The 12,672-nt window shown below is 47.1% G+C and overlaps 1 protein-coding gene across 1 annotated transcript in view; it reads right to left on the bottom strand.

The window, feature by feature from the left end:
- The window catches only part of LOC142476421 (uncharacterized), a 59,313-nt gene extending 47,791 nt beyond the window's left edge, over positions 1-11,522 (bottom strand). The window contains exon 1 of the mRNA XM_075581797.1: positions 11,449-11,522. The gene's annotated coding sequence lies outside the window, so the exon portion shown is untranslated. The remainder of the gene's footprint in view (positions 1-11,448) is intronic.
- Positions 11,523-12,672: the final 1,150 nt, after the last annotated feature.

The raw sequence follows: 12,672 nt of genomic DNA, 5'->3' as shown, positions 1-12,672 counted from the left end.
GAGAGAGCGAGAGAGGGGGGGGGGAGGGAGAGAGAGATTGGGAGAGAGAGAGATTGGGAGAGAGAGATTGGGAGAGAGAGAGGGGGGGTGAAGAGGGGGGGTGAGGGTGGAGAGGGGGGGAGAGGGAGAGTGGGGGAGAGAGAGAGAGAAAGAGAGAGGGGGAGAGAGAGGGGGGAGAGAGAGAGGGGGAGAGAGAGAGGGGGAGAGAGGGGGAGGGGGGAGAGAGAGAGAGGGGGGAGAGAGAGGGGGGGAGAGACAGAGGGGGGAGAGAGAGAGAGGGGGAGAGAGAGGGGGGAGAGAGAGAGAGAGGGGGAGAGAGAAGGGGAGAGAGGGGGAGAGAGAGAGGGGGAGAGAGAGGGAGGGGAAGAGAGAGAGGAGAGAGATCAAGATTGGGAGAGAGAGAGATTGGGAGAGAGAGAGTGTAGAGGGAGAAAGGGGGTGGCCCAGGATTAAAGGGGTTACACCCCATTTGGCCATCCCCTGACCTCACCAGGGAGACAAGGGGTTAACTGGGCTGAGACACAGAACGGTGATTTAACTCCTGTTATGACATGTAAATGTGTATTCCCCTATTCCCCCTGTTTTATTGTAACATCTGGTTAATCAGTGTCTGCATCACACACACACTGGGATCCATCCGGGAGCACAAGGGTTAATAGTTGTATAGTGATTATAGCCCTTTGTGTAACTTTCCCGCCTTTTCAGGCACCATTTTGCTGGCTCCCATAGGCCGCCATTGGAACTCCATGTATTTCAATGGCGAATCTTGCTGTTGAGTCAGGTTCCTGAGAAGACCAGCAGATGGCGTCCGAGAGGGAGAGCGGCGGTTTCCCATTGAAAGTCAATGGGCTCATTGACTTCAATGGAGAAATCCTCGAGAGAGCTTTCCAGGAACGAGTTGGCTGCCGTCCAAACCGCTTAACCGCAAAGCGGATACATTTTCAATAGGAGAGCTTTGATCACTTACAAGTCAAGTTCAACGACAAGTGGCGTGGGAATAAACAGTTCTAGGGCCCCTAGAAATAAAATTCTTTCTGTCCCTAGTTCCTAGACCTCCCCCCACTCGACCACCACCGGGTCCCCGTATCCTGGACCCCCGATAAGGGTCGAACCGAGAAGAGCGGGCCGCGCCATAGGTTCCAATGGCGGCGGCAGAAACAGCTCAGGAAAACGGCTAAGTGTCAAAAGCTGAAATTTGGTAATCCATAGCTCCGGTTCCGGAGGGCCAAAAGGATCAGGGTTTGGGGTATCTGTAGCCACTGCTCCTGCATCGCTGCAGAACCATCCTTGACCCTCTTGGACCAACCCGACGGAGTATGGACCCCCTTGAAAGTTCGGGATTTTTCCCATAGACTCCAATGGCGGCCAAACCCCATTGACCGGCTACGGCTGAAAAACCCCATTGACTTCAACGGCGGCATCGCCCCGTTGAAAGTCTATGGCGGGGATTCCCATAGCCACCAACGGCGGCGGTTTGCCATTGAAAGTCTATGGCAGCGAAGCCCGTTGTTTTCAATGGGGATTTAGTGAAAAAACGTGATTTAATTTACAGCGGAGATTTGTGTATGAAAATGTGAAACGGTTTTAAGTGTATTTGTGTATCTCCGGTTCCTAAGGTCGTAGCAAGTCGCAAATTGGACCATAGGGGTCCCAGTTCCAGCATTGAGAACTGGGGAGTTTGGACCTGCTGGACCCAAAGGAACCGGATATTTTAAAATGTTCATGTTTTATCCAACATACTGTATTTCAAGGTATGGGTAAAACCCAGAGGAAATTCCTTTGCATACCAGGGTAGCATATGGCCAGAAGGGCGACCCAATGTCTAGGACTTGAGTATGTTTCAAAGGATTTTGTCACCTCCACTGTTTGCATGAGGGCGGAGATTACTCAAACCAGAGCAGTCTTCAAGTGTTCCATTTCACACCTCACAAACAAAGAATATCCTGCCAGAATCCCAAACTGGTAGACTAGCTAGCATTCCTGATGTAGAGGAGCGGTTATAGAAATGAGACCCCAGAGCTCTACTGCGCATGTACCAACTAGCAGGGGGCATGAGTCAAATTGTGTTCCCACGTTAACGAGTGGCTAGAGGTAATTGAAAACCAATCCACGGTACTCAATGTTAAGGATAGGGCACAAAAGGTTTATAAACTGATGTCCCCCTGTATCCTTTGTCTTCAAAATATCATCTGAATGCTACCTGATTGCGAGAGAATTGCTATGCTTCATACTTCTCATTCCCCAGCCCCAAAGTAAGTGTACTTCTTGTTTGTTACTGTATTATTCGTGTGTTCACCTATCCAAAGGAATAAATATACTTTATTATATCTAAGACTCGTTCAGTTCAACCCAGTGATTTGTGTAACCTTTAATACCTGTGGCAGGCTATCGGCACAGAGAGATTGGGAGAGAGAGAGATTGGGAGAGAGAGAGATTGGGAGAGAGAGAGAGAGAGGGGGAGAGGAACTCTCTGCACCTCATGGAGGAGGAGGGGGCCGTGATGGGAGCCTGTGAAGATCCCTGTCCTGCATCTCCAGCTGATCTCTCTGCAGGGGGGTGGGGGGGTGCTGTTTGCAGAAGATCCCTGGCCGGCATCTCCAGCAGCGCCCCCTAGCTGTTGTTTTTTTTTGTACAATCGATTCTAAGACGCAGTCCTATTTCGGACATGTGAAAATGGGGGGAAAAAGTGCATCTTACAATCGAGGAAATACAGAAGTTAATTTTATAAACTCGTGTTCCTGCCTGGCGAGTTGATCCCTGGTATTAGTCCTGGTCTCCAGAGACAAAGATCGTGTTTGCCTTTGCAGCTACTGCCTGACTTTGGGCACTATTGCTAAGCCTGCAGTCTACAAGCACTCCTAAATCCTTCTCCATCAAGGATTCCCCCAATTTATCCCCATTTAATTTGTAAGTCGCCTGTTTATTCTTGCATCCCAAATGCATAACCTTACATTTATCTGTATTAAACCTCGTCTGCCATTTACCTGCCCACGTTTTTTTTTTTGTACATCGATTCTAAGACACAGTCCTATTTCAGACAAGTTTCCAGTCTCTCCAAGTCCTTCTGGAGAGAAATTAATAATAAATCGTATCACCGACTCCTCATACTATCGCTAACAAACCCGTGTGAGCGATTCCAGTGTGCCCTTGCAGTGAAGAATCCTACTCTTTATCCCGAATATCTCACCCTTCCCCTCCAGAGCATGTTCTAACTCTGCTCCCCCTATGGAAAGTGTCTCACCACCCTGGACCTTATAGGAGCTATTGCAGGAGTAATAGGGAGCGGTTATATGGGGCAATAGGAGGAGTTATAGGGAGCGGGTATATGGGGCAATAGGAGGAGTAATAGGGAGCGGTTATATGGGGCAATAGGAGGAGTTATATGAGGTAATAGGAGGAGTAATAGGGAGCGGTTATATGGGGCAATAGGAGGAGTTATAGGGAGCGGGTATATGGGGTAATAGGAGGGTTATAGGGAGCGGTTATTTGGGGCAATAGGAGGGGTTATATGGGGTAATAGGAGGAGTAATAGGGAGCGGTTATATGGGGCAATAGGAGTGGTTATATGGGGCAATAGGAGGAGTTATAGGAGCGGTTATTGGGGTCATAGAAGGAGTTATAGGGAGCGGTTATATATGGGGTAATAGGAGGAACTCTTTTATTGAAAATAAATTCCAACATTACATTCCATAGAAAAACATTTCAAACAAAAAAAACTGCTCATTATGTACATACTTATATTATATCAATATTAACTCAGCATGTGTGCCAACCTTTCTCCTCAACAGCAACTTCACATTCCTTTTATACACATTTTAATTGAAACTAAATAAAAGCCTTAACTATAACATTAATAGCTGCTACCTTTAAAGGATTAATGAACAAACATTAAGCCCCCCTCCCAAAAAAAAAAAAAAAACACTCAGTATTACTTTTCTTTTTTCCTCACATTATCCCCCAATGACCCAAACCTCTTGACGGTCACTGAAGGTGGGATCATGTCTGAGTCTGTCTCTCTGGAAACATCCATAGTATGTTTCCTCTTCAGATAAGAAAAGTTCCTCTACATCGTCGGAGTCCTCAGCTCTTGACCCCCAATCCTTTCTGAGAGCAGAAAAACGGTTTTTCGTAGCTACCTGAGGAACTTTACCAGCGGGACCTGCAGGATGTCGAAGAGTCCCTCCAAGTTTTTTCACCATGCTCTTCTTCCTTTTCTTTTTTCCCTGTGCCCAAATCTGCTCACTTTCTTTTTCTTTATTATTATTTTCCCTCACTTGGGTTTCCATCAAAGTAGGATCATCTGATTCCCCAGATTGTTCCCCTGCTGGGAGTAGATTTGGGAGGTTCCTTCTAAGGGGTCTTCTGAAATTTCCTGGGCCTTGTTTACACTCACAATAATTGTTTTTTTCTGTATGAGTATCTGGGCAAACTGCATCCACAGGTGGTCCTGGACAAGCTCCGTCCCCAGGAGGATCTAAGCAAGCACCATCCTAGGCTGAACCAGACCAACCCCATCTGCAGGCGGATCCAGACATATTCTGTCTGTAACTTTCAGGGCCCGGTCATAAAGTGCTTCATTGTCTTCGAAGTCCACTTCCTGCTCCCATACTTTTGAAATATTATGCCAGGCTTCTGCGCAATTCGTGTATGAATGTCCAAATTTATCGCATAAATTACATCTGATGTTTGTACAACTTGCCCTCTCGTGGCCCAAGGAGTGGCACAAGTTGCATTTTAGAACATCACAAGACATGCTTAAATGTCTGGCTGAACCACATCTATGGCACAAGGTTGGCTGCCCATAGTAAAAACAATTTCCTTTTTCTCTTCCTATGAAGAAGGAGTTGGCAAATGCTTTGTAACATTACCATGTTGCCAAAGTCTGACTTGCACCTTCCAACCTCCACCCAAATTTCTTCTGAGTCCATAATTCTTGTAGGTGAGCCAGTACTTCGCATTGTCTGCCAAGCCATATCAGAATATCTGATATTGGGACTGATTCATGTCTGAAGAGAATTGTCACCGACTTTGTTTCCGGTTTGGACACAGGAATAACTGCAAAGGACTTCCATAATTCTGAATTTTAAGACTCTCATATTTTGTCCAAAAGTAGTCCAGAGCCTGAGGTCTCTTAAAGCTGACATCGTATTCGCATGATGGAACGGAACCAGGGGAGCGTCAATACCTGAAAAAATATATACAAACTACCATAGTGTATACTGTATATAAAGCAACATATAAACGGTAGGGCTCCAAGGAGCAACAGAGTGCTGGATTAGGAATATAGTCCATAAACAGCATATAATTAGGGAGAATAATATCCCAGAAGAGAGACAACAGAGCCAAGAATAAAAAGCCAAATCAAATTTATCCAGAAATGGTAAAATTCAAGGCTTACAAGATACCAGATTCAAACAGGCGTGGGTAACAGGTTTAAAGATGGAACGCCGAGTCGCGACCTCGTGGACCTCCTGCACGTCTGACTTCTCCACCGGTATCTCCTGTACTGCAGACTGGATGCCGATACGTCACTTCCGGGTTTCACGGAACAGTTGGCGCCAACGGAACATCAGCTGGAGACTGTCTCCCTCAGGATGGCACGTTGAGGTTTACGCTCTACGCGTTTCGCCGTATAGGGTGGACGAAGCCGTCCACCCTATACGGCGAAACGCGTAGAGCGTAACCCTCAACGTGCCATCCTGAGGGAGACAGTCTCCAGCTGATGTTCCGTTGGCGCCAACTGTTCCGTGAAACCCGGAAGTGACGTATCGGCATCCAGTCTGCTGTACAGGAGATACCGGTGGAGAAGTCAGACGTGCAGGAGGTCCACGAGGTCGCGACTCGGCGTTCCATCTTTAAACCTGTTACCCACGCCTGTTTGAATCTGGTATCTTGTAAGCCTTGAATTTTACATTTCTGGATAAATTTGATTTGGCTTTTTTATTCTTGGCTCTGTTGTCTCTCTTCTGGGATATTATTCTCCCAAATTATATGCTGTTTATGGACTATATTCCTTAATCCAGCACTCTGTTGCTCCTTGGAGCCCTACCGTTTATATGTTGCTTTATATACAGTATACACTATGGTAGTTTGTATATATTTTTTCAGGTATTGACGCTCCCCTGTTCCGTTCCATTGTACTTTGAGTGTGACCCTGAAACAGTCCTACAAGGGTTTGAGTGTTTTTTATCTTTATTTATTGCACGGTGAAGTTTATTTATAATTTGTTTTATTTTTATTTTAATTGATTGTTTATTTCACTGTTATTTGCACATAGGTATAGTGTTTGAGCGCCATCTAGTGTCCTTTATATGTAAAATCGTATTCGCATGAATCTGGAACATGGATAAGGGCGTAAATGTCATCTGCACTGAAGCCCAAAGATTCTTTCAATAGATGTTTTCCTACAAAAATCCTATCAGGCTTCATCTCTCTGCACCCTTATATCTCAACTTTACCACGTTCCTCCTTTTTAAAGGTTGTGCATTTCTGGTCACAGCGCTCACAAAGGATCTCCCACTCCAAGCTGAAGGGGGTGCTGTGTGAACTGGGGTTACCTTGATGCATTACTTTGCTTTACCCCATCTTCTGATTGGGCTACTCTATCAGGAACTGTTTGGATAGAAGCAGCACTTTCAGTCTCTACAACCTTAACGTCACTCCCAGGCATTACAGGGTTAATGCTGTCTCCATTGCTGCTAATTACCACCTGCTGTTCTCTCTCAGTTCTGAATCCCAGGACCAGCTAATAAGCATGGGTGTGTTCTGTAAGTCCAGGTGAGCATGGGTTCTCTGGCTCACTGCTCTCAGGCACAAACGCCATTTCCAGCTGATCTCCTCTCAGAGTTTCTAGGTTCTTGCTTTGCTGCTCTCCAGATTTCTTTGTAATTTCTTTAACTTCTCCTGCGTGGGAGTCTGAGATAACCCAACATCACAGGTGTCTGCTGCTTTCTTTGCATGCAATGGTCTTTTAATCAGATCTTCTGCGCTTCTGCTATTAACCCCTGGGATGCTGGAAGCTCTGAACAGATCCTTGCTCACAGTCTGATACACCCTGAGGTGAGTCCCCTTCCCTGAAGTCTTTGACCCTATTACAGGGCTGTTACCTTCTCCTGTGGAAACCTTTAGCTTCCGGTCCTTTGCTTTCTTTTTTTTTGCAACTTACCCTTTGGGGTTTTCTTGGCAGTTGGTGGAATTAAACTGTCAGGATCTGAATCAGAATTTTCCTGGGATAAGTTCTCTGTTTTATCTTTAGACTTTGCAGACTTGTTCTGGGATCTAGTTTCTTCTCCCACTTCTTGTAGGCGTCACCAAACTTATCTTTTCTTGTGAGCATTTAATGGGGTTTTGGCTTCCGTTTCCACAATATGAATCTGCGCCTTGTTCTGCACTTTGCTCTGCACCCTGCTCAGCATTTTGCTCTGTGCCCTGCTCAGCATTTTGCTCTGCGCCCCGCTCTGCGCCCTGTTCAGCACTGTGGGTTAGCATTTCAATAGTTTTTAAAAGGGAACGTTTCTGTTTGACTGGAACCCCCGTTATTTTAGCAATCTCAACCTCCAACCGGGTTAATTCAACATGCAGATGATTTAATTGCTTCTTGCGCATGTCTATCTCACGACCATGACATCTCTTTAATTTAATATTTTCTATTTCCAATTCTTCTACCTTCCTGTTATACTTCTTCAATAAAGCTAATTTCTCTTCTTTCTTAAGCAGATTCTGTTCTGCCCCTTCCTTTCTCTCCAAACTCTCCTGTACCGTGCATTCAGCCTCACCAAGGCCTACACCACTGCTGCAGCCTCTCCTACTTCCATCTCCAACACACAGCCACCAACCCCTGGTCTAAGGCCATCCTGGCTCACCTGCAGGAGCTCACCTGCAGCCCATCCTGGAGGAGTTATAGGGAGGGGGTATATGGGGTAATAGGAGGAGTTATAGGGAGCGGTTATATGGGGTAATAGGAGGAGTTATAGGGAGAGGTTACATGGGGTAATATGGAGGAGTTATAGGGAGCAGTATATGGGGTAATAGGAGGAGTTATAGGGAGAGGTTATATGGGGTAATAGGAGGAGTTATAGGGAGAGGTTATATGGGGTAATAGGAGGAGTTATAGGGAGAGGTTATATGGGGTAATAGGAGTTATAGGAGAGGTTACATGGGGTAATAGTAGGAGTTATAGGAGCAGTTATATGGTGTAATAGGAGGAGTTAAATATGATAATTGTAGGACATTTAGTGAGGGGTTTTATGGAGAAATATTTATTATTTATTTATAAAATATTTTACAGGAAGTAATACATTGAGAGTTACCTCTCGTTTCAAGTATGTCCTGGGCACAGAGTTAAGACAAATAATACATGGTTACAAATACAGTTACATAATGAGCAGGGTATACATTATATTCAAGACATTGCATGCACAGTTAAAGAAAATATATATCATGGGCGTATGAAACAGTTACAGACCAGGTTAAAATGTGAGACAGCCTTAGATTTGAAGAAACTTAAACTGGTGGTGGATGTGAGAGTCTCTGGTAGGCTGTTCCAGTTTTGGGGTGCAGGGTAAGAGAAGGAGGAGCGGCCGGATACTTTGTTGAGCCTTGGGACCATGAACAGTTTTTTGGAGTCTGATCTCAGGTGATAAGTGCTGCATGTGGTAGGGGTGAGGAGCTTGTTCAGGTAGCTGGGTAGCTGCCAATAAAGAATTTAAAGGCAAGACATGAAAGGTGAACTTCGCGCCTAGACTCGAGTGATGACCAATCTAGATCTTTGAGCATTTCGCAGTGATGTGTGTTGTAGTTGCATTGGAGATCAAAACGACAAATTGAATTGTAGAGGGTGTTAAGTTTGCTAAGGTGGGTTTGAGGTGCAAGCCATATACTATGTCTCCATAGTCAATAATTGGCATTAGCATCTGCTGTGCGATACGCTTTCTGACCAGGAGACTTAGGGAGGATGTGTTCCTTTAAAGTACCCCTAGTTTGGTATAGGTCTTGGTTGTCAGGGTATCAATGCGCATCCCGAATGTTAAGTGGGAGTCAAACCATATGCCCAGGTATTTAAACTAGTAACAGGAGTTAGGGTGGTGTTAGCGTTGGTTCTAATCTGGAGCTCAGTTGCTGAAGCTTTAAAATTTAATCTTGGTCCCAAACACCATTGTTACAGTCTTGTCAGTGTTTAAAAACAGTTTTTTTGGGAAATCCAGTTTTCGAGTCTGCAAAAGTCAGACTGAAGTATGTGTTGAAGGTCAGAGAGGCTATGGCTGTGTGCACGTAGGATTGTGTCATCTGCATACATGTGTATTGAGGCTTCCTTACAAGCTGTGGGAAGATCATTGATGAATACTGAGAAGAGTTGGGGCCCCAGAACAGAGCCTTGCGGGGACACCACAGATGATATCCAGGGGGTTGGAGTTAGAGCCTGAGATGGACACATGTTGGGATCTACCTGATAGGTAGGACAGAAACCAGTTTAAAGCATGCTTCCCTATTCCAGAGCTCTGGAGTTTGTTGAGCAGGATCGCATGAGCAACAGTATCAAAAGCCTTTGCAAAATCTAGGAATACTGCACCAGTGAGTTGACCCCGTTCCATTCCACACTGGATTTCATTGCAAACTTTTAGCAGGGTAGTTACGGTGGAGTGTTTGGGACGAAACCCAGATTGGAATTGGCTAGGGAAATTTGTCTTGGTGTAGAAATCGCTTAATTGGGAGTGGACACATTTTTCCATAACTTTGAATAGAATGGGAGAAGTGAGATTGGTCTGTAGTTTGAGACAGTGTTTTTGTCCCCACTTTTGAAGATTGGGACAACTCTGGCAGCTTTCCAGGTCTTAGGGATATGGCCTGCAGACAGGATAGAGTTGACTATGGAAGCAATTGGTTTGGCAATGGCTGGGGCACCAAGTCTTAGGAACCTAGATTGTAGTAAGTCGGGTCCACATTGGCTGCTTAGTTTTAGTTTGAGGAGCGCTTGTGTAATCTCCTCTTCAGATACTGGGCCAAATTGAAAATTGTGGGCAATGTTGGGAGGGGATGTGGCTATAGGGGTACTCCCAGGATGAGATTCAGGTTTGTGGTTTGGGTTGCGTTTTGCTAATAAAAGTTAGTAGCACACCCACAAAGTAATCATTGAATGCATTTGCAATGTCGGTGGGGTGTGTCGGAGTAATATCGCCCTTGGTGATATTACTTGGGTGTTGATGCAGTTAGAAGGCTGGAATATGTTGTTGATAACCTTCCAGAATTTAGCTGGGTTTGATGTGTTCTGGAGGAGATTGTAAGAGTAATATTGTGCTTTTGCATGCCTTGTTTGCCTTGTGCACACGTTCCGCAGGCATCTGTAGTGATTGAGATCCTGGTAGTGCCAGTTACTTTGTAGCTTTTCCACAAGGCATCCCTGAACTGGTAGAGTGCTATAAGGTCAGGTGTAACCATGGAAGGTGGGCCCCCGTACCCTTATTTTGCGTAGTGGAGCATGGGTATGACAGAGTTTTAAGAACTTGGATTGGAAATAGTCGAGCGCAGAATCAGGGTCGGGAATTAAATCGATTCTGTGCCATGGCAGTTGGTATGGTCAGCCAGAAACTGTTATGGGTTAAAGTTTTTAAATGTTCTAGTGAGGAGAACTTTAGGGCTTGATAGGGGCGGTTTAATTTTCCTTACACAGTACACTATTGCATGGTCACTGAAAATATCAGGAAGGATGCCAGAGGATTGGATTCTGCTGGGGTTGAAGAGAGAATCCAGTCAAGCAAGGAATGGTTATGCGATTTCAGGTTTGTCCGTGTGGTTTGGGAAATGAGTTGTGATAGGTTAAGTGACTTGAGTTGTATCTGATTTTGTGGTTTTTAGGGTCAAGCATTGAAGTTGAAATCCCCAAGAACTAGCAGCTCACTCTTCTCATTCAGAGGAAATGGAGCCAAGAAACTGGGTGATATCAGCCAGGATTGTAGAGGGGCTTTAGGGGGGCGGTAGATGCCGGCAATCAGGACGGGCTTAGAAAAGGGGAGGAAGATTCTGCCAACTGGAATTTCAAAAGAGGGTGGACTTGGTGGGCAATGTAACAGTGTAAATTGTAATGTGTCTGCAATATAAAATAACACCCCTCCTCCTCCGCTTTAACCTATCTCTCCTAGAAATGGAGTATCCCTGAAAGGCGATATTTGCATCAGGGGTTTTAGGGATAGCCATGTTTCTGTAAGAACGATGGCTTTGGGTTAGGAAATAGGAGGTGTTATAGGGAGTGATTATATGAGTAAAAGGAAGGTTATAGGGAGTGCTGCCCTTCCCCTCCTCCCGCAGAGCGCCCCCCTCCCCTCCTCACCCAGAGCATCCCCTCCTCACCCAGAGCACCCCCTCCTCACCCAGAGCGCCCAACTCACCTAGCGCGCCCCCTCCTCCCCCAGAAACGCCCTCCTCTCCTCACCCAGAACGCCCTCCTTTTCTCACCCAGAGAAGTTAGAGTCCGGTAATTGTCACCATGACCTCCTTATAAAGCTGCTTCTGCCATTCTTCTAAATACTCCCATTCCTCCTCCGAGAAACGCACCGCGACGTCCTCAAACGTCACCGACCCCTGAAACACAAAGTATCCCCGATCAGCACCTCCTGCTCCACGTCCCACCAGGACAAAGAGAGACCCCCCCCCCCCCAATGTCACCGGCCCCTGAAACACAAAGTATCCCAGATCAGCACCTCCTGCTCCACGTCCCACCAGGACAAAGAGAGACCCCCCCCCCCCAATGTCACCGGCCCCAGAAACACAAAGTATCCCCCGATCAGCACCTCCTGCTCCACGTCCCACCAGGACAAAGAGGAGACCCCCCCCCCAGTGTGAGTAGAAGGTGCCGTGAATGCAGAACTTCCCAGGAAGGGAGCAGACACAGACCATGGAAGGGGACTGAGCAGGACACCCCGTCACCCGATATCTCAGGGGGACTGAGCAGGACACCCCGTCACCCGATATCTCAGGGGGACTGAGCAGGACACCCCGTCACCCGATATCTCAGGGGGACTGAGCAGGACACCCCGTCACCCGATATCTCAGGGGGACTGAGCAGGACACCCCGTCACCCGATATCTCAGGGGGACTGAGCAGGACACCCCGTCACCCGATATCTCAGGGGGACTGAGCAGGACACCCCGTCACCCGATATCTCAGGGGGACTGAGCATGACACCCCGTCACCCGATATCTCAGGGGGACTGAGCAGGACACCCCCGTCACCCGATATCTCAGGGGGACTGAGCAGGACACCCCGTCACCCGATATCTCAGGGGACTGAGCAGGACACCCCGTCACCCGATATCTCAGGGGGACTGAGCAGGACCACCCCGTCACCCGATATCTCAGGGGGACTGAGCAGGACACCCCGTCACCCGATATCTCAGGGGGACTGAGCATGACACCCCGTCACCCGATATCTCAGGGGGACTGAGCAGGACACCCCGTCACCCGATATCTCAGGGGGACTGAGCAGGACACCCCGTCACCCGATATCTCAGGGGGACTGAGCAGGACACCCCGTCACCCGATATCTCAGGGGGACTGAGCAGGACACCCCGTCACCCGATATCTCAGGGGGACTGAGCAGGACACCCCGTCACCCGATATCTCAGGGGGACTGAGCAGGACACCCCGTCACCCGATATCTCAGGGGGACTGAGCAGGACAC

Source organism: Ascaphus truei, unplaced genomic scaffold (genome assembly GCF_040206685.1).
Source record: "Ascaphus truei isolate aAscTru1 unplaced genomic scaffold, aAscTru1.hap1 HAP1_SCAFFOLD_1589, whole genome shotgun sequence".
Taxonomy (NCBI): Eukaryota; Metazoa; Chordata; class Amphibia; order Anura; family Ascaphidae; genus Ascaphus; species Ascaphus truei.
Note: the sequence above shows the minus strand (reverse complement) of the source record. Positions and strands in the feature narration are given on the sequence as shown.